The 20,983-nt window shown below is 39.0% G+C and overlaps 1 protein-coding gene and 1 long non-coding RNA gene across 9 annotated transcripts in view; one reads left to right on the forward strand and one right to left on the reverse strand.

Annotated features, from left to right (window-relative positions):
* LOC121492476 (importin subunit alpha-8-like) overlaps positions 1-20,983 on the forward strand; it is a 96,538-nt gene that overhangs the window by 19,704 nt on the left and 55,851 nt on the right. For 4 of the 8 annotated variants that reach the window (XM_041757748.1, XM_041757754.1, XM_041757751.1 and 1 more), the window contains 2 exons: positions 11,679-11,747; positions 17,934-18,120. The exons of 3 other annotated variants lie outside the window; for them this stretch is intronic. The gene's annotated coding sequence lies outside the window, so the exon portion shown is untranslated. The remainder of the gene's footprint in view (positions 1-11,678; positions 11,748-17,933; positions 18,121-20,983) is intronic. One more of the 8 variants, XM_041757749.1, reaches the window with a different exon arrangement.
* On the reverse strand, positions 18,117-20,099 carry LOC121492477. The gene is made up of 3 exons (XR_005988249.1): positions 19,996-20,099; positions 19,775-19,886; positions 18,117-18,247 (listed from the first exon to the last, which is right to left on the reverse strand). It is a non-coding gene; the product is annotated as an uncharacterized LOC121492477 (long non-coding RNA).

Below are 20,983 nucleotides of genomic sequence, written 5' to 3' on the forward strand. Positions count from 1 at the left end.
TTTTTTTTTTTTTTTTTTTTTTTTTTTTGAGGCACTAATTTCATACTCAGAATTTAAGAGAGTGTCAAATAACTCTGTAACCAGGGTATATCATATTTTAGTGCAATATTTTTAAAGTAAAAATTAAGGCCAAAAATGTCAAAAGTTTAAAGATCAAAAGAGATCTACATCCTGCCGTTTTGGGGGACTTCTCTGTTTGACTACAGGGGGAAAAATAAGTGGGGAAAGAGAGAATCTTGCTATTTTCTTCTTTGATTTAAAGACAAAATGGGTCTAAACTTAATACCCCCAGCTCATAGCATCAGTAGATTAGCATTATTTTGGTCAACATGGTAACTTTAATGAATTGAAATCATGATCTCCTATCATCTGTATTTACTGTATGTAACTTAAGTGTCATTATCTTACCCATGAATTTGTTTAAAGTATTGCACCACTTGGAAAGCTGAATGGAAGTTAACAAAGAAATCCAGTTGACCCTTGAACAGCACAGGTTTGAACTGCGTGGTTCCACTTAGACATGGATTTTTGGGGTATATTTATTTTTATTACACACAGCCAAATTATGATTCAAGGATTACAAATGTAGCATTCATACACCTCCAAGGAATGTGGGATATTATCTGTTTCCCTATACCTTTACTAATCCTGATGTACTGATATTTTTAGCTTTTTAGGGTTTTTTTGATGTTTCCTACTGCAGGTGAGGTTGAGAATTTTTCCATATGTTTTTGAGATATTTGCATTTCCTGTTCTATGAACTGTCTGTTCATTTCCTCCTCTGTGCATTTTTTGTTGTTGGATTGCATGTCCTTTTTTTTTTTTTAAAGATTTTATTTATTCATGAGACACAGAAAGAGAGAGAGAGAGAGAGAGGGCAGAGACACAGGCAGAGGGAGAAGCAGGACCCCGACGTGAGACTCGATCCTCCATGCAAGGAGCCCGACGTGGGACTCTATCCCGGGACTCCAGGATCACACCCTAGGCCGAAGGCGGCACTGTACCGCTGAGCCTCTCAGGGATCCCCAGACTGCATGTCCTTGATCATTTTTTGGTAGGGAGATGTTTATGGCATAGAAATATTAATCTCTTTTCTAACATGTTTACTAGTCTTGATTTTTTTTAAGGCATCCTTTACCTTATAGAAATGTTTAATATTTTATGTGGTTAAATCTGTTAGTCTTTCCCTTCATGGCTTTTGGGCTTCCTGAAATTGACAAGTTTTAGGCATCTCTTTTCATTAAAGATTGGGACAGCTGGCCAAGAGTCTTTGGAGAGTGCTTAATGGGCTTTGATAAATTTTGTCTCAGGCTCTTATACTTGTGCTGCTACCTCTCTATCCCCTTCTGAGGGATCTGTTCTTTTTAAAGATTTGTTATTACATTCAAGCAAAGCCTTTCTGGCCTAGGAGTCATTTGTCATTTTTAAAAATGTGTTTGCATATCTTTGCTCTGATTCACTATGTGCTGATTCTCTTTTTCTCTCGTTGTTTTAAGAAGTAATCACCATGTGGTCTTCTACTTTATGCTTTATGTTTGGGCCATATTCTGTCTCATGAGTTGTTAAGCTTTTTAAAGGCAGCGTAGAGGGAAGACATGCCCTTGATGTAAGATTTGTGGATGGTGAAGATAAATTGATAATGGGGAGGTCGTGGGCTTGAGAGTGAGTTTGACTCTGTCTTTTATGATGGCTGTATAAATCTGGGATGTTGTTATAAGCCTCAGAGGCTTTTTCTATAAAATGGAAGTGATAATAATACTACTCTGAGGCTATTTTTTGACAGTGCAAGAAAGGCATCTAACAATTAAGATGTTTCTTTTTTTGGTCATATTTCAAAAATATTTTAATGAGGTCAGGTCTTCATAAATTACTTTGGTACCCCTTTTGGCAAAACAAACTTTCACTTGCTGTCAGCCCATAAAAGAAGGATAAAATTTCTTGGCCTTAAAGACTAGAGTCCTTTACAGAACATCTGGAATAAACTGCCTATATTTCATTATTGAAAAGAGAAACTTTTAAACTCTTAGTGGAGGTTAAATTTGAGACCATGTTACACAAACCATGGCGTAGGACCAAAGATCCAAGATAGAGCATGTGTGGTTAAACGGGGGTAGACACTAGGGAAAAGAGCCTGTCCTGCATTTTGATGGATTTCAAAATGTACACAGAATTTGTTCCAAGTCTTCATTAATGGGCTCATAGAAAAGAAAGTTATAGGACTGCCTGGGTAGCTCAGTTAGTTAAGCATCTAACTCTTGATTTCAGCTGAGGTCATGATCTCAGAGTTGTGAGATTGAACCCCACATTGGGCTCTGTGCTGGGTGTGAAGCCTGCTTAAGATTCTTTCTCTTCCTCTCCATCTGCCCCTCCTCCCCAAAAAAGAAAAGAAAGTTATCACCCATGCCAGTCCCCTGCTCTCAAGCTGGTGATCACACCAGTTTGGGAAGGCAATTTGTTGAATCGCTCAACTGATAGTATTCCTGAATGGTAATTAATTTCAGAGGATTTGGGGCTTAGTATGGGGGCTGAAAAGCTAAATAGAAATAGGTCTCAGGAGAACTTCATGCCTGACCCAGTGTAATGTTCTGCTTTATTCTTGGCTCCCACATCCACATTTGAGTCAACATAGACCTGCTCTGAGGTCTGGATCCAAGGGGAAAGAGGACTGACTAAAGGAGCTCGTAGCTTCAAACTAGGAGCTTCTTACTGTCCTTCAAGCTCAGGCCTTGAAGTGTTCAGACTTTATTTTTTTTTAAATATTTTATTTATTTATTCATGAGACACACACACACACACACACACACACAGACAGACAGACAGACAGAGACAGAGACACAGGCAGAGAGAGAAGCAGGCTCCATGCAGGGAGCCCGACATGGGACTTGATTCCAGTTCTCCACGGGGCCCTGGGCTGAAGGCAGTGCTAAACCACTGAGCCACCCGGGCTGCCCCAGGGTTCAGACTTTATACAGGAAGTCAAAGCAACTAATAATGTATTTGAATGCCATGTTAAGAGACTGGGATGATGAATGTGTATGTATGAGAGAGACAGAAAGAGAAGGGGTAAAGGAGAGGGAGAAGTGGGTGTAGAAGTAAGGCAGGGTTCTTGCTCTTAAGTAGCAGAGGTTGCTAACTCAAATGCCTAGGAGGCCAGGCACATTAAGTTAGTCAAGTGGTTTTTGCACCTGTAGGAAAAACAACAGTGTAAGTATGGTGAATGACAAAAGATACTTGTTGTATCATTGACAATAGGAAGTGATGGGGGCTCTGGCAAACTGGACTGTGCATCTCTATTCACCAGGAGCAGCCCATACAATGATCTAGCACAGTAATTCTCAAAGTAGGGACCTTGGACCGGCAGCATCATAACTGCCTGGAAACTTGTTAGAAATGCAGGTTTTCAGGGTATCCCAGACCTACAGAATCAGAAAGTTATAGGGCCACTCTGAAGGTGGAGTCCTACATCCAATGTTTTAACAATCTCTTGTGATTCTAATGCTCCCTAAAATTTGAATGTTTTCTTTTGGGAATTAGGATCCAGTGTTGCTAGATTTTATTTTTGAAGAGATGCTAGAAAACCAAAATTTTATGGGACTCTACAGATTTTTAAATATTAAGAATTGTAGAGGGTGGGGATCCCTGGGGGGCTCAGCAGTTCAGCACCTGCCTTCGGCCCAGGACGTGATCCTGGAGACTAAGGATCAAGTCCCATGTCAGGCTCCCGGCATGGAGCCTGCTTCTCCCTCTGCCTGTGTCTCTGCCTCTCTCTCTCTCTCTCTCTCTCTCTCTCTCTCTCTGTCTATCATGAATAAATAAATAAAATCTTAAAAAAAAAAAAAAAAGAATTGTAGAAGGTATGTGTAATTTGAGGAGGAGGAGCAGAGAAGTACCTGTGTAGGCTACACTGTAGCCAAAGAAGTACATCTGTGAGCCTTGTGGTCTCCAGGGCTCCAGTTTCAACTTACAACATAAATCAAATGACACGTTGACACTGAATAACTGAAAATACTGTTGGACTGGAGGAATGACTCTCAGTGTGTGTTCATGGGGTTGAGGGGAGAGAGACAGTAGGGTATCAGTCTGGCAGGAAGAGACTTTTAAAGGCTGCACAGATTCTGGGGATCCCTGGGTGGCTCAGTGGTTTGGTGTCTGCCTTTGGCCCAGGGCGTGATCCTGGAGTCCCGGGATCTAGTCCTGTGTCGGGCTCCCAGCATGGAGCCTGCTTCTCCCTCCTCCTCTGTCTCTGCCTCTCTCTCTCTCTCTCTCTGTGTCTATCATAAATAATAAATAAATAAATAAATAAATAAATAAATAAATAAATATAATAAATCTATCTTAAAAAAAAAAGCTGCACAGATTCTGATACTATCCCAGCCCAGATATATCTGTACTTCCCTCCATGGTGAGAGTTGCAGTACTAGGAACCACTGTTCCTCTTGTAAGTCCAGAGTGTCCCTCACGTGTGCAACACGGGAGAAGAAGACTGTGTCACAGGTCTAGAGCACTGTGGTTATTGTTGTTTTTAGAACATTGTAATTTTTAAACTGCTTTCATACCTGTTCTTTCATTACATCTGTCCATTAAACCTGTGCAACAGGTGTGATGGGTATTATCTCCTTTAGAGCTGCCCAAATAGACTGAGTGAGGTTAAGTGATTTGCCTAAAGTCACCACTTAACTAAGGAGTAAACATGAGATTAGATACCTAATCTTATAATTTCTAGAATTTTTCTGCCAAGTATAATTTTATGTATTTACATGTATTGTTTATCCCTACCACCAGTAATTCTTAAAAAGATCTGATGTAGCTCACTTTATTATGACTGGTGACTAGTTTTGCCATGTCCTGCGACCAACCCCCAGACAATCTCCTCCCTGGCTTGGTGTGCTGCCTGGGGCCCCAGGTCTTCTTTTTGCTTCCTGTGAAAGCCAATACCAGTCACCCCTCTTGGGACCCTTGACCACCACCAGCTCTACTCCTTAGCTCTGTGTATTTGGAGTTCCTAGTTTCCTTCTTCTGGCCTGTCTGCCACCTACTAAGCCTCATGGGGGATACTATGAGTCCAGATCTGTCCCTAGTACAAGGTGATAGGTGATATGATGGACATTGGTTGTCTGGAACTGGAATGAGCACCCTGACTCATTTTGTGTAGGCTGTTGAATAGCTGCCACAGTAGTGGCTTTGTGACACATGGCAAATTTGGAGGATAAACACTGTACATTACTAGGGGAGCTAGAATTTAGAATTCTTCAAATATTCTCCATAGTCTAGCTTAAAATTGAACAGTCATGCATCTAAATAGCACTACCAGAAGAGCTGTAGTAGTGTATAATTTCTAGGATCCATTAAATACTACTTTGAGGAATGCTGGAATATACAGGGTTTGTGTGGACATTGTGGCCATCTTCCATGCAGTCTTTTGAAGGAGGCAGGGGTTAGAGAAAGACACACACAGAAATCTAGAGACAGGGGCAGAGAGACACACAGTCATAGAGAGAGAGAGAGAGGAAGAGAGACTGAGAGAGAGAGAGAGAGAAAGAGAGAGAAGTAACTACCTAGTGACAATGAAAGTCCTGCTGTGGGTATTTGTAAAAGGAAATGGAGAAGGTTCCTTTTGCTAGCACCTCACTTTTGCCCAGATTAGCTTTGTTACAGTTTTTAAATCAGGGATAGCAGATCCCCAGAGGGAAGGGTATATTTTAGCCTTATCTTGGATGCTTGACTTAATTCAAAACTACACACAGCTTAGTGTGTATCTTGTACCATTTCCTTTGCATATAATGAAAGTTTTATTTAAAGTCTCTATAACCATTTTTGCTGTTTTTCTACAGAAAGAATCGTCAAATGAGAATTGTAAACACTTTTTTGAGCCATCTTACTTGACAAAACAGTTCTTCTGAGCCAAAACTCCCTCTTTCTCTCTCTAAAACTTAGGGGCAGGAGGACCAGAATTTTAGAGGAAGACTGAGTCTTATGCATTGTCACATATTGCTCAAGGCCTTTTTTTTTTTTTTTTAAAGATTTTATTTATTTATTCCTGACACACACACACACACACAGAGGCAGAGACAAAGAGGGAGAAGGAGGCTCCCTGCAAGGAGCCTGATGTGGAACTCGATCCCAGACCCTGCGATCATGGCCTGAGCCAAAGGCAGACACTCAACTGCTGAGCCATCCAGGCGTCTTGCTCAAGGCCTTTTTAAAATAGATTTTGTACTTTTCTTATTTTCGTTAGATGCAATGGTAAAACCCAATTATTATCCTCAAAATAAGGAGAACATCAAACCTCAAACCAAAGTATAAGAAGAGAAATTTCTTATTGATTCCAACTTAAATCTTTTTAGTGAAAATATTAAGCAGAAAAGTTGTCATTAGGAAAATCAAGTAAGAAAAAAAGCCATCTTTGATTTTAGTACACATTTCGAACATCATTATTTTTAAACTGTGGGAGAAATGTGTAAGTTCCGTTTTTCCCATTGGCCTGGACTCAACACTTGTCTTTCTTTTGTGCAATGACATCTCCATTAACAAATGATCTGGAAGCAAAGATCCTTTAGTCAGCTGTGGTCAAACAAGAAAATCCTCATGAGGTATGCCAGACAGGAAAGCATGAGCTCAGCCAAGCCTGCCTGAGAACAGCGTCATCAAGTACCCTCAGGCAGCAGCATCTGTCTATCTGTCTATCTGTACTCAGCAGCAAGTCCTCACAGTTTCTTCTTTCTCTGCCATTTCCCTCTCTTAGCCATGGTTCTCCCCATCATCAGAGGGCTGCTCTCTTCCCTGATATCAGTTATTTTCACTCATCGTCAGGCCCCAGATACTCCTTTTGGAGCCTGAGATCCTCTTGGTGATCATTCTTCCTGTTGCACCTTTAGGCACTTTCTTCTCCTCCCTCTTTCAAAACATAAAAGATCCTGAGGCCCAGATGCAATGGTTCCTTCTGCCAGGGAGCCCTGCTATTCTGGGGAGGAGGCATGTAGGACTAACCACAGTGCACTTTCTGGGGGCCCAGGTGCTTCATCCTCAGGCAGTGAAGAAGGCAGCAAAGACAGAGGCCACCTGTATGCAGTGAATTCCCACGCAGCGGTCCTGCCCACTCCTCTCTCATGTCCTCACTCCCTTGACTTTCACCTCCCCCTTCCCTCTGTCTTAGAGACTTCTGTCACATATTTTATGTTTTCAGAATGTTTGGTGCTACTTTAGTAAACATTTAATTCTGTTTTCATACTGTATAAAATACTTTTTCTGAAATTGGGATAAGACTTGCAGTGCCTCAGGGTGGCTCAGTAGGTTAAGGATATCTTCTTTTTTTTTTAAGATTTTATGTACTTATTTATTTGAGAGAGAGAGAGTGCGTGTGTGTGCATGTATGCGCAAGGAGGCAGGGGGAAGGGTAGAGGGGGAGGGAGAAAATCTCAAACCTTTCAGAGGGCTTGATCTCAGGACCCTGAGATCATGACCTGAGGTGAAACCAAGAATGGGACACTTAACCAGCTGAGCCACCCAGGAGCCCCTAAGCATCAGCCGCTTGATTTCGGCTCAGATTTTGATCTCAGGGTCATGGGATTGAGCTCCAAGGTAGACTCAATGCTGAACATGGAGTCTATTTAAGATTCTTTCTCTCCCTCTCCCTCTGCTTCTACCCCCTGCTACTTGTTCACACTTTCTCCTGCTAAAAAAAAAAAAAAAAAAAAAAAAAAAAGAAAAAGAAAAAAAAGAAAAGACTCTTAATCTTTTATTGCCTTTTATAGTATTTCCATGTTAAAAATGTAAAAATGAAGTTTATTACAAAGAAATGTGTTGAGAGACTATAATATCTTCATTAATAGAAATGATTTTAGGGACACTTGGGTGGCTCAGTGGTTGAGTGTCTCCCTTTGGCTCAGGTCGTGATTCTGGGGTCCTGGGATCGAGTCCCACATCAGGCATCTGGTGAGGAGCCTGCTTCTCTCTCTGCCTGTGTCTCTGCCTCTCTCTCTCTCTGTGTCTCTCATGAATAAATAAATAAAATCTTTAAAATAATAGAAACAATTTTAGTAAACTGACTCAGTCATTAAGGAATATATTAATTTGTTTTTTGACAAAGTTGTGATGGGTAAATAGCAAGTAATATGTTAACAATAGTTATTTCTTTATTTATTGTATCCATATTAAAATAAAAATAAAGGAAAAAATATTGAAAACTTCACTTGTGATCCTACACTCTACATTATTGCTGGTTTTATCTTCGTATGTTCCTGTCCAGGCCTACACCTTGTATTTGTGAAGCTACTGGATGGGATTCCTAATGTACTTCTGTGGCAGAGGAAATCTTGTGAAAAGTTGTATTCTGTTTGAGGATTATATACAAAATAGCTCTTAGTAGTATCCACATTTTAACTAGTTGCATTAATTAGCTTTAGTCTATTATCTCAGAACTCTGGCTGTACTGGTATAGTATTCAGATTTTTTTTTTTTTTTTTTTTTTGTGGTGAGTCTATGACTTTACCACCAGCACGTGGAAGAATAACTGTATGACAGTAAGATTTTCATTGTATGTTTCACTATATGTAGTGAGTTTGTGAGTATTAATAGGCCTTTATACATCAGAGGGGAAATCCCTCTTTATCTTGGATTCCTGGAGACATTATGGAAATTTTCTGCTCAAGATAGGCAGTGGATGGGCCTGAAGTAATAATCAACCTTGTCATATTCCTCATGCATATTCCCAGGCTCAGGAGAGAAACAACATTGGCCTCTCCCTGTTCCTGGTTTTCTTTCTGAAATTGCAGATTTCTTATTTTGGTGTTTACAAAACTTGCTTGATTACAAAAATCATCTGAAGTGCTGGTGAAAACACAATTTCCTGGGCTTTTTTCAGACCTTTTGAGTTAGAATTCTGAGGGATGGCTTGTTTTAAATAGGGACCCCAGTAATTTTTACAATCTAGGCAGATCTAGAAAGCAGTCATTTATTTGAAGCTAGCTTATAGCTGCTGGCTCACACATTTGCTCAGCCCACATTTAAAGAGAGGAGGCCAGCAGTTCCATCCTTGGGAGACCAACAGCTGTGCAAGTCCTGTCCTTATTCCACTCCATATATGGCGGTGGTCATGGCTATATGAAATGTAGCAGAGGAGAGCCAGCTAGTAAGGGAAAGTAATCCCCTTCCCCCATACATGCCCAATGTCATCATATAGGACTACCACAGTTTTCAGTTTGCCTTAGTGAAGAGGGAGAAATATATAAATGGGGTTATTTTCTCTACATCACTTGCAACTTTAGATTCTGTTCTTCTGTTCTGAAATTATAGTTCTGTATATGATGGGATATGTACATGTGTGTGGGTTTAGAATTTTCATTTTTGCTGGGCAGCCTGGGTGGCTCAGCCATTTAGCACCGCCTTTAGCCCAAGGTGTGATCTTGGAAACCTGGGATCAAGTCCCACATCAGGCTCCCTGCCTGGAACCTGCTTCTCCCTCTGCTTGTGTCTCTGCCTCTCTCTCTCTGTCTCTCATGAATAAATAAATAAAGTCTTAAAAATAATTTTTCTTAATGCTTTTTTCGTGTGGTTATTGGGTTATTTTAAATTCAGTTTATGTAGTGAAAAATTGCTCCCTTATTAATCTCAGTGCTATTAATTTGAAAGTTAAGCAGAGTTTATGTAATCTGGTCATTGCCCGGACCTGGAATAGTAATCCCTGAAGTAGGCTGGTTCCAGAGTTGGGAAATAATGGGGCTTTTTGAGTTTGTATTTATTTCCTGGATCCTTCTCCTTGCCCTGGGGATCAGGGCCATCTTGTTGTTCTCAAGCTGCCCATTCTATCTGCTTCCCCCTCCTCAACTCCCTTCCCTGGCAAATGCCCCATGCTCCAAAATTATCTTTCCCTCCCTTTTAAATTCTTCTGAGTCAAAAGATAAAAATAGAATAACAACAATAAAGTATAACCCAGTAACTCTCATCCTGTAGACTTGGTGATCTTAGGCAGCTGGTAGAAAGAAAGGAATGGATGAAATGAACTCATGCCGTAGAGTGATACTACATTAGCAAACTATCCCAAGGACATTTACATTTTAAGGCAATCCTTTTTTTTTTTTTTTTTTTTTTAGATAGTGCACGTGCCTATATGCATGAGCTGGATGGGGGGAGAGTCAGAGGGAGAAGGAGAGAGAGTATTCCAAGCAAGCCCCATGTTCAGCATGCAGCCTGACGTGGAGCTCAATCCCACAACCCTGAGATCATGACCTGAGCCAAAATCAAGAATCAGACACTTAACTGATTGACCCACCAGGCACCCTTAAGATAATGCTTATTAAGCTAAGGAATAAGTTTCAAATACAGGCCATCAGCCAGTTTTAAGAAGGGTAATTTGGGGGCAGAGGGATCTTTAAATCACACCATAAGGGCCATAGGTCACTCTGCAACCCAAGTTCATCTATTGCTCTTGAAAACATGTTGATATGGTATTCAGCCAGGAAGGGCAGAAAAACATGCTTGGGTTGGGTTAGAGGCAAGTCCCAGCCTTTATCTCCACCCTCTTGGTGTCTCTCATCTACAGCAGGGCACTACTCTGTTCAGCGTGGGTTGTCATGGGAACAAACGGATCACCTGCTAGTGGAGGGTCCACCGCAGCAAAAGGAGCCAGGAACCACACAAATCTGTAGTCAGGGCACTCATATTTTCATTATTTAAGGCTGTTGACTTGTGGACTAAATGGGTGTCAGTTATAGCCCTTTCATGTAGACAGAATCAAGAACCTTTGGCACAGTCTGTTATCACTGTGTATAAAGGTTAAAAATTGATTGGAAGAAAATGTGGTGCTTTATTCTCCCTTGTGTCAGTTGAAAGTTTAGTTTCTATATCTATTTGTGTCACTGAAATAATAAACAGCTAGCAGGCTTTTTCTTCATTAAAGAATTCTGTAGGGGTGCCTGGGTGGCTCAGTAGTTGAGCATCTGCCTTTGGTTCAAGTTGTGATCCTGAGGTCCTGGGATCAAGTCCCACATCGGGCTTCCCTCAAGGAGCCTTGCTTCTCCCTCTGCCTGTCTCTCTGCCTCTCTCTCTGGGTCTCTCATGAATAAATAAATAAAACCTTAAAAAAAGAATTCTGCATTAGGAAATGAAAATCTGTAAACCCCTGCCCATAGCCTAGATATAAAGCTAGTCATTCATCAGGCATTGTGTTAGGAAGTATTATGCTTCCTACTGTCCTTGGGTCCTTAGGTATCATGACTGCTTGATGATTTTCACTGATGGGATAGACCTACAGAAACAAAGCTGGATGGGGTTCTCTTGAATTTCAGTTTTCCCTTCTCCACCACCCACTTAATACTTCCCATATTGAGTAAAAATCTGAAATGTTAGTAACAGAACTTTGATAGGCCTGATTTCCATCTGCAACGTGGACCATTTAAGTGATACTGAAGACACCTTTTTTGGCTCAAGGGCAATGATTTTTCTGAGCACCTTTGCATTTAATGTGGCACTTGAGTAATTTCTTTTGCGTTAGAGTGTTTAAATTACTTATTCGTCTACTGTATTGAGAGAAGCAAGTGTAGATACTGTATTATGAAATACCAAACAGTTTATCAGTAATAACTGATACTCCTGTGTGTCGGGATCTGTTCTGTTTTATGTGTGTCATATCTGTTTTTCACAACAACCTTGTAAATGCTTGCCATTTTTGTTGCTGTTTTTAGATAGGGAAACTGCGAATGGGGAGTTTGGGTGACTTCTACAAAGTTCTACACTGGCTAATGGTGCTACTGGTAAGTGGACCTGGGCAGCATTATTCCAGTGTTTATATTTAGCCACAAAACCATACTGCCTCTTTAGCCATAACAACAAAAAGGCCTAGAAGAATTATACTACAACCTGGCAGGACAGGTCCCCTTTAGGAGTATGAGAAGGGGGCCAGAGGGAACATTTGCTTTATCTATATCATTTAAATTTCTATTTATAGGGGATCCCTGGGTGGCTCAGTGGTTTAGCGCCTGCCTTTGGCCCAGGGCATGATCCTGGAGTCCCGGGATCGAGTCCCACATCGGGCTCCCAGCATGGAGCCTGCTTCTCCCTCCTACTGTGTCTCTGCCTCTCTCTCTCTTTCTCTATGTCTATCATAAATAAGTAAATAAAAAAATCTTTAAAAAAAAATAAATAAATTTCTATTAATAATGATAATATATTCATGTACTACTTAATATAATTGAACTTAAAACTGTTAAAAATCCTAAGTCAGGGTATTAATTTCCATAAATTCATTGCTACTTTAAAAAATTGTCAATTAGGGTATCTAGGTGGTTCAGTGGTTGAGTATCTGCCTTTGGCTCAGGTTGTGATCCCCGGGTCCTGGGATGGAGTCCCATATTTGGCTCCCTGCAGGGGACCTGCTTCTCCTCTGCCTGTTTCTACCTCTCTGTGTGTCTCTCATGAATAAATAAATAAAATCTTAAAAAAAAAATAAAGTAATTGTCAATTAGACTCTCTAGCAGGGAACTTAGGAACTGTGTCAAAGAGATCATTTAATACAATCTCCTTGCTTTTCAGATGAGGAACCTGAGGTTTTATGACATTTAAGCTCACAGAATTAATTTGTGACTGAGCAAGTCTGCTGACACCTAATTTTGTGTGTTTTCTATTGCATTTTTGGGACAGTGAACAGTTTGAGTTTCAACGAATGCATGTACCTATGTAACTGATTTCAGAGCTGAGATATGCATCATTTCTACAACTCCAAAACTTTCTCTTGTCCTAGCAATCTCTTTGAAAACTTTACTCTTGTTCATTTGTTTTAGTAAGAATTCAAGTGTTTATGTTTCATATATATCCACACATTTTATAGTTCTCAGCTTAGATATATCTTAGTGTGCATGGGTGTTGTATACTTCCTTGGTAGGTTTCCACAAAGTCTCATGCTTCTCTTATACTTTATAAACCAGTTCCTAATTGCTGAAATTGCTAATTGGTGTTCTTTGTTTACAGCCATTCACTCAAGTTGGTCTTTAGCCTGACATAATTATCATTACATACACAATTATTCTTCATTTGGTGCTCGAGCTCCCCTACCACATTTATAGTCAAAGTATGTATCTTTTTTTGTTTTTTGTTTTTAAACTAAGCAGTTCCTATATTAATATCTTGGGAGTTCTGTAAGAATAAGACATATTTACTAAAATCCATATGCATTTGAACATAAACAAGTTTGTTCTTCAGTGATTTGTGTTAACTAGAAAAGCGTATTCTCCATTTGCTTTGCTCTATACGCTTGGTAAATGGGGTGTGTGTGTGTATGTGTCTGTGTGTCTGTCTATCTGAAAGCTGTTATCTGGCAATGGTACCATGTGCTGATGAGCAATTTTCAAAACTGACTCCATATTAAGAAGAATAGAAAAATGTCCTCTGGCATCAGTGGATCCCAACCTATATAAGTTAACAGTGTAGTTTTCTTTTTAGATCTTGTTCTACAGAATTATTTTAAAACCCCTAGGAAATTTTCCCAAAAAGAAATAAAGTAATTTCTTTAGATATTGTCATAGGAGTGATATCATAATCGTGAAAACTAGAAAAAACCGTGTCTGATAGAATGATTACATAACAAAGAACTATATAGTTATTAAAAATGATAGATATACAGCCAAGTTGATACATGGAAATGTATAATAAGACAATATTAAGTGAAAAAGAAGATCCTGAAGTTTTAAGTGCTATATAAAATAGTAATTTATACCTATGTAAAAATATGTATGCCTTAATAGAAATTGGTTATGAAACTTTATGCATGAAAATACTTTTGATTTTAATGTTTTATAGGGTCTTTACTCTAAAACTTTTTATTTGGAAATTATTTTTATGCTAATGAAAAATATTTATTTATTTAATTCCAGTATAATTAATACAGGGTTATATTAGGTGTACAATGTATTCAGCAATTGTATATATTGCTCAATGCTCATCACATTAAGTATATTCTTAATAATTCCTCACCTTTTTCACCCATAACCCTACCCACCTCCCCTCTGGCAACCACCCATTTGTTTTCTATGTTTAAGAGTTTGGTTTTTTTGTTTTTCTCTTTTTTTCTTTGTTCATTTGTTTTGTTTCTTATATTCCACAGATGGGTGAAATCCTATGGTATTTGTCTTTCTCTGACTTACTTTATTTAGCATTATGCTCTCTTGATCCATCCATGTTGTTGCAAATGGTAAGAAAACAAAAGTTAAAGGAATTCATCACACTAAACCAATCTTACAAGAAATGTTAAAGGGGATTCTTTGAGTAGAAAGGAAAGCCCATAAGCAGGAGCAAGAAAAGTGGGAAAGGGAAAAATTTCACAGGTACATATAAACACAATAAAAGTAGTAAACTAGTTCTTATAAAACCAGTATGGAGGTGAAAGCGCAAAAGCGGTAAAATCAAGTATATTTACGAAAATCAGTTAAGGGATTCACAAAATAAAAGTATGTAAAATATGATACCATATACCTAAAACATTAGGGGGAAGGAAGTAAAAATTTAGTGCTTTTAGAATCAGTTCAGGGCGCCTGGGTGGCTCAGTTGGTTAAGTGTCTGCCTTGGGCTCAGGTCATGATCCCTGGTTCCTGGGATCAAGTCCTACATCGGGTTCCTTGCTCAGTGGAGAGTCTGCTTTTCCTCTGCCTGCCACTCCTGCTGCTTGTACTCTCTCTAACAAATAAATAAATAAAATCTTTTAAAAAAATAAGAATCGGTTCAAACTTAAATACCATCAACTTAATATAAACTGCTTTATGCATATGATGTTATATATAAACTAATGGTAACCACAAATCAGAAACTGGTAATAGATATGGAGAAAAATAAAGAGAAGGAATCACCAGGCATATCACCAAAGAAAGTCATCAAACCACAAGAGAAGAGAACAAAAGAAGAAAGGAATAGGGAACTACAAAAACAATCGTAAAGTAAATAATAAAATAGCAATAAGTACTTAATCTATCAATAATTATTTTGAAGGTAAATGGACTAAACACTCCAATCAAAAGACAGGATGACAGGGATCCCCGGGTGGCCCAGTAGTTTAGCTCTGCCTTGGGCCCAGGGTGTGATCCTGGAGACCCGGGTTCAAGTCCCATGTTGGGCTCCCTGCATGGAGCCTGCTTCTCCCTCTGCCTGTGTCTCTGCCTCTCTCTCTCTCTCTCTCTCTCTGTGTCTCTCATGAATAGATAAATAACATCTTAAAAAAAAAAGACAGGATGACCAAATTGAAATAATTTTAAACTGCAGAAAAGGTGCAAGAATTATTCCAAGAATTCTCCCTTACCTTGTATGCCCTTTACTTGTAGTCATTGATTTTTAACATTTTGCTACATTTGTTTTATCACTTGCTTTCTCTGTTTCCGTACACACACACACACATACAAACATATATATTTTTTTTCCGGAATCATCTAAGAGTAGATGGCATGCATCATGCCCATTTACTCTCTAATTCTTTAGTGCATTTTTCCCAAAACCAGGGATATTCTTATGTAATTACAGTAGAGTTATTAAATTCAGGAAATTAAACATGGACATAAGATGTTAAAAATGTACAGTTTATATTTCAATTTTGTCAGTTGTCTCAAGATTTTTTTTTTTTTTTAGCATTTCTCTCCTCTAGTTCAAGATCCAATCCAAGATCATGTATTGCATTTAGTCTTGTCTCTTTAGTTTCCTTCAGTCAGGAAGAACTCCCCACCTTTCTTTGTCATTTATGACATTGGCATTTGAGGAATGTAGACCGGTCATTTTATATTATATTCCTCAGTTTGGGTTTGTGTGATGTTTCCTCACGATTAGACATGACTAGATGTGGGGCTAGAAAACTACTTAGAAATATAGACTTCTTCTCGGGGGTACTGCATCATGTTAATATATTGATCATGATCAAAGTGTTGTTTGATCTCTCCACAGTACTATTTTCCTTCTTACAACTGAGGGGAGCTGTGTTAAGAGCACATAAACATCATGCTCCTCATTTCCCTCTTTCTGAAACTTAGCATCTATCTCACTTCCTTTTAAAAGTCTTATTTCCTGGGACACCTGGGTGGCTCAGCGGTTGAGCGTCTGTCTTCAGCCCAGGGCGTAATCCTGGAGTCCCAGGATTGAGTCCCAACATCAGGCTCCCTATATGAAGCCTGCTTCTCCCTCTGCCTGTGTCTCTGCCTCTCTGTATCTCTCATGAATAAATAAATAAAATCTTTTTAAAAAAATAAAAAATAAAAGTCACATTTCCCAAGATTTATTTACATATACCCTAGGTAAACAGAAAAACTTGAATGATTTTGCTTAGGCTGTCCCTTTGCCTGTAATACCCCCATCCAAAGCTGTCTAGTTTGTACCACAATTTTAAACCTATCTCAAAATGCTACTTCCCTGTCCATAACTAGATTTAATGTCTTCCTCTTTGACCTCCAGGAGCACTTTGTACTTTTCTTGGGGCACATATTAACTTCATCTTTGTGCTTGTTAACTAATGGTATACTTTCCTTATCCAATTTACCAGACAGCAAGTGGCTTGAGGGCGTGGACTGTGTCTTAATCATTTCTATAGCCTCTGCAGGGCCTAGAAGAGGCAATCAATGGGAAGCACATGATCAGTGTTTATTCATAAAATGCATATTTACTCCTACTACATACTGCTCTGATGGCCTAGTTGAATACCCAATTACATATTTAAAGAATTCAATTTCATCTGTTTAACATCTCTACATCTTCTGTTTAACATGTTGCTATTTTGCCCTTGAAGAATGGAAAACTTTAGGGTCTGTCATTTCTGTATTCTTAGCTCAGGTGTTAAGAGTGTTGTTGAGTAAATGAGGCGCTTCCTTATCATGAGGATTTGTGTTTGATGTTTCCATCTAAGTCTTTTACTAGGGCACTAGGCCAGCTTCTCATTGCTCCGATAAGAAGGCATGATGAGGTCTGCTCTTCTGAGGAATGCTCAGGGCATTCTCTGAGCATTCAGTCCTCTTCATGAGGAATGCTCCAGGGTATTCTTCTGACACTTATTAAGGATAATTCCATATGTGTATTGATAAGAGAATAGAGTCCTTCCTAAGGATTCCCTTATGTACAGGATTTAGAAAGTGAAAATGTAGCCTGCCCAAATCATAGGAGTTAGGAGCCTAGGTTATTAATTTGTTCGGATAGTATTAATTTGTTCTGCCAAGACATGTAAGAACAAGCATTAGCTTGTAAGTTTAATTAATGATAGGAAGAACCAAAATTCTAAGTAGGTCAATCAAATCTTATAGTACAACTAACTTGCAATTAATTATACTGGGAAAAGTTGTTCAGAGAGATGGCACAGGGCTGCTTGTTACTTTACATAGAAAATATAGAAATTACATAAAATCCATTTTTTCTAAAGGGTACTTTTTTGTGTTAAGTTTTTAAAATGGATGAAGTGACATCACTCTTTGTAGTGGAGCTTTTCTTTAGAATATGAACTAATCTATTATTTTTAAAATAATTAAAATTTTATTTTATAATGGTTTTAGATTTCCAGAAAAGTTGTGAGGAAGTACAAAGAACTCCTATATACTCCTCACCCAGATTCCCCTATTGTTAACAATATATATCACTTATGTACATTTGTCACAAGTTAAAAATAAACATTAGTACATCATTATTAACTAAACATATGCTTTATTCAGATTTCACCAGTTATTCTCTAATGTCTTTTGTTGTTGTTGTTCTGGGATCCCATCCAAGATATTATATTACATTTAATCATAATACCTCCCTAGCCTCTTCTGGTCTGTGACATTTCTCAAACTTTCTTTGCCTTAATGACCTTATAGTTTTAGAAGTACTCATCAGACTTTTTTTTTCCCTAGAAAAAGATTTTTTTTTGGATTGCTTCAGTGTTTTTCTCATGATTAGACAGAGGTCATGGTTTTTTTTTTATTTTATTTATTTATTTATTCATCCAGCGAGAGAGACACAGGCAGAGGGAGAAGCAGGCTCCATGCAGGGAGCCCGACGTGGGACTCGATCCCGGGTCTCCAGGATCCCACCCCCGGCTGCAGGCTGCGCTAAACCACTGCACCACCAGGGCTGCCCGAGGTCATGGGTTTTTAGGAAGAAGACCACAACCACATAGTGCCATTCTCATGTAAGGTAACTCATCATGTTGATGGTAATCTTCATCACCTGGCCAAGGAGTCAGGTTTTTCCACAGTTAACTTACTTTTTCCTCCTTTTCCATACTCTTCTCTTGGAAGCCAGTCACTCTGTCCAACCTACTCTAAAGAGGGAAAGAAGAGTGGGAAGTTAAATTCTACCACTTGAAGAGGAGAGTATCAACATAAATTATTTGGAATTCTTCTGTAAGGGAGATTTGTCTCTTCTCTCTGTTTATTTCAACCATTTATTTACATCAGTATGAATCCATAAATATTTATTTTATACTTTGGGTTGATAGTCACACATTCATCAAGTGCTTGCTATGTGCCAGGCATTGTGCTAAGTAATTCACTTCTCTCTTTTAGTCCTTACAATAACCTTTTGAAGTAGTTATTAATATTAATATAACTTAACTGTGGGTGAAGAAACTGAGAACAGAGAGGTTATCGGTCTTCCTTGATGTTACACAGCAGAGGGGCCAAGGCAGGATTTAGACCTCTGCTGGGGTCTATGGTGCTCAGATTGTTTGCACCTTTGCTATATTGTTCCAAATGGCTGCAGAGCAGAGACATCTTAACATCTCAGAGTCAGAGATGATCATGGATAGAAGGAACCTTTGAGATTACACAGTATGTTGACTTGCTTATTTCATAGATAGGAAAATTTAGACCAAAAGTAAGGAGTGACATTGATAAGGTCTCATAGGCTATCAGTAGCTGAGCTGGGGTAAGTCCAAAGCCTTTTGCTGTACCACATAGCTTCTGGGACTTGCTAATTTTAAGAACTGAGAGTCTATGTGGGTTTTTCAAAGCATTCTGAAGCCTTGACAAATTATCCCTGCCATTCTTATTTTGGAATTGAAACATTTTTCATCTCTTCATATACTAGGCTCTTCAGAGGGGGAAATATTTTCTTGTCTTTTTAACCAGGAAAGAAGATTACAACAATTATTTTTCTCTAGGTTGATCATTTCATACATAAGCTCAACCATCACTGTGATTTGAGGGAGGGGCCAAAGTGGGGTAGAGGAGACATTTCATGGCTATGATAAATATCTGTCTTGAAGACCTTTATGTCAATTCCTAAGAGGTTTATTGCCAGGAAGCCTTGAACACTACATTTTGTCCACATAGATAAATGATCATGATGGTCAAAACCACTAAATTCCAATGTGTGATTTCTTAAAGATACACACATGCGAATTTAACAGATATTTACAGATGGCCTTTTAGGTGCAGAGAATTTTGCTGGGTCCTTTGAGGGTATAAAAAAATTAATAAGGCATGATCCCTATCTTCAAGGAGCTTATTAAATAGTAGAGAAGGAAAAAAAAAGTAGAGAAGGCAGATATAAGCTCTTAATTACAATAGAATATAAGTCACAAAAATTAAAACTATTGAGGAAGTACTAAAAAAAAGAACAATAAAATCCAACTCAGAAGATCTGGGAAGACTTTCCAAAAGATTTAAGCTGGGCTTTGAGGCTAGTCAGTTTTCAGTAGCTATAGTTGGAGGGTGAAAGCTCTCCAGGAGAAAGAAAGAGCACATGAGCAAAGACAAGTGAAACACACAGGGTGTGTTAAAAAACATGCAGTAACAATTTTGGGTAATAGATGCAGGGCTCTGAGGAATGGATGCTGGGAGCTTACCGTTATGATGATTCTCCTCAGGGGAAAATGCATATGTACATCAGAATTTAGGAATTTAGGGTCCAGAATATGTCTGTCTTCTCATCTGAGTCTCTGGAATGTCATATAGTGTCTACAGCCAAGAGTAAAATCACAGTGTTTATTTAAAGAGAGAATAGGAAAATAAATAAATAAAATAAAGAGAGAATAGAAGTCTATGGCTCCTGAGGGAATAAACTCACTAGCAGTGGCTCTTCAAACTCTGCTCCCGACTCCCTTCATGAGCTGCCACAGTCCGCTGGCTGATCTCTCTTGAGTGATGATGCCAGTTCTTCACCATTAGAGTGAGATTAACCTTGACTTAATCTTATTTTCCTGGGAAGTGCAGGGTTTGGGTTAGCAGGTCCTTGGACTATAGCTCTCTGGCTCAGTTCTTTTTTTTTTTTTTTTATTTTTTTTATTTACTTATGATAGTCACAGAGAGAGAGAGAGGCAGAGACACAGGCAGAGGGAGAAGCAGGCTCCATGTACTGGGAGCCCGACGTGGGATTCGATCCCGGGTCTCCAGGATCGCACCCTGGGCCAAAGGCAGGCGCCAAACCGCTGCGCCACTTAGGGATCCCTCTGGCTCAGTTCTTATTCAGATGTTAGGAAGACATTTCCAGAGTGACCTTCTAATTTTTCCTTATAGGCTTTCCTCCTTCAAATTCACCTTTGTCTGGAAGCTGTTGTCATTTTTTGAATGTAGAAGTCGAGGAATGAGGAAAATAGCTTCAGTTTTGCCAATTAGATTTCTAAACAAGATTATTCTTTTCACATAGGATTAGTTCAAAGGATATCTGTACATTTTTTTTAGCTGTCAAACGGCTATCCAAATGTTATTTATTTATTTGTTTGTTTACTTATTTATTTATGAGAGACACAAAGAGAAAGACGCAGAGACATAGAGAGAGAAGCAGGCTCCCTGAGGGGAGCCTGATGCGGGACTCCATCCCAGGACCCCGGGATCACGACTTGAGCCAAAGGAAGATGCTCAACCATTGAGCCACCCAAGTGCCCAAGATTATCCCAATCTTATCTCCCCCTTTCTCCCCTCTCTTCCTTTCTTTTTCTCTCCTCTGTTCTCTTCTCTCCCTTTCTTTCCCTAATTTATTTATTGTGCATCAAAGTATACATCTATCAGTCTATCCTATTCTTTTGTCTATCCATCTGTCCGTCATGTGTCTTTGT

The sequence above is a fragment of the Vulpes lagopus genome, chromosome 6, assembly GCF_018345385.1.
Source record: "Vulpes lagopus strain Blue_001 chromosome 6, ASM1834538v1, whole genome shotgun sequence".
Lineage (NCBI taxonomy): Eukaryota > Metazoa > Chordata > Mammalia > Carnivora > Canidae > Vulpes > Vulpes lagopus.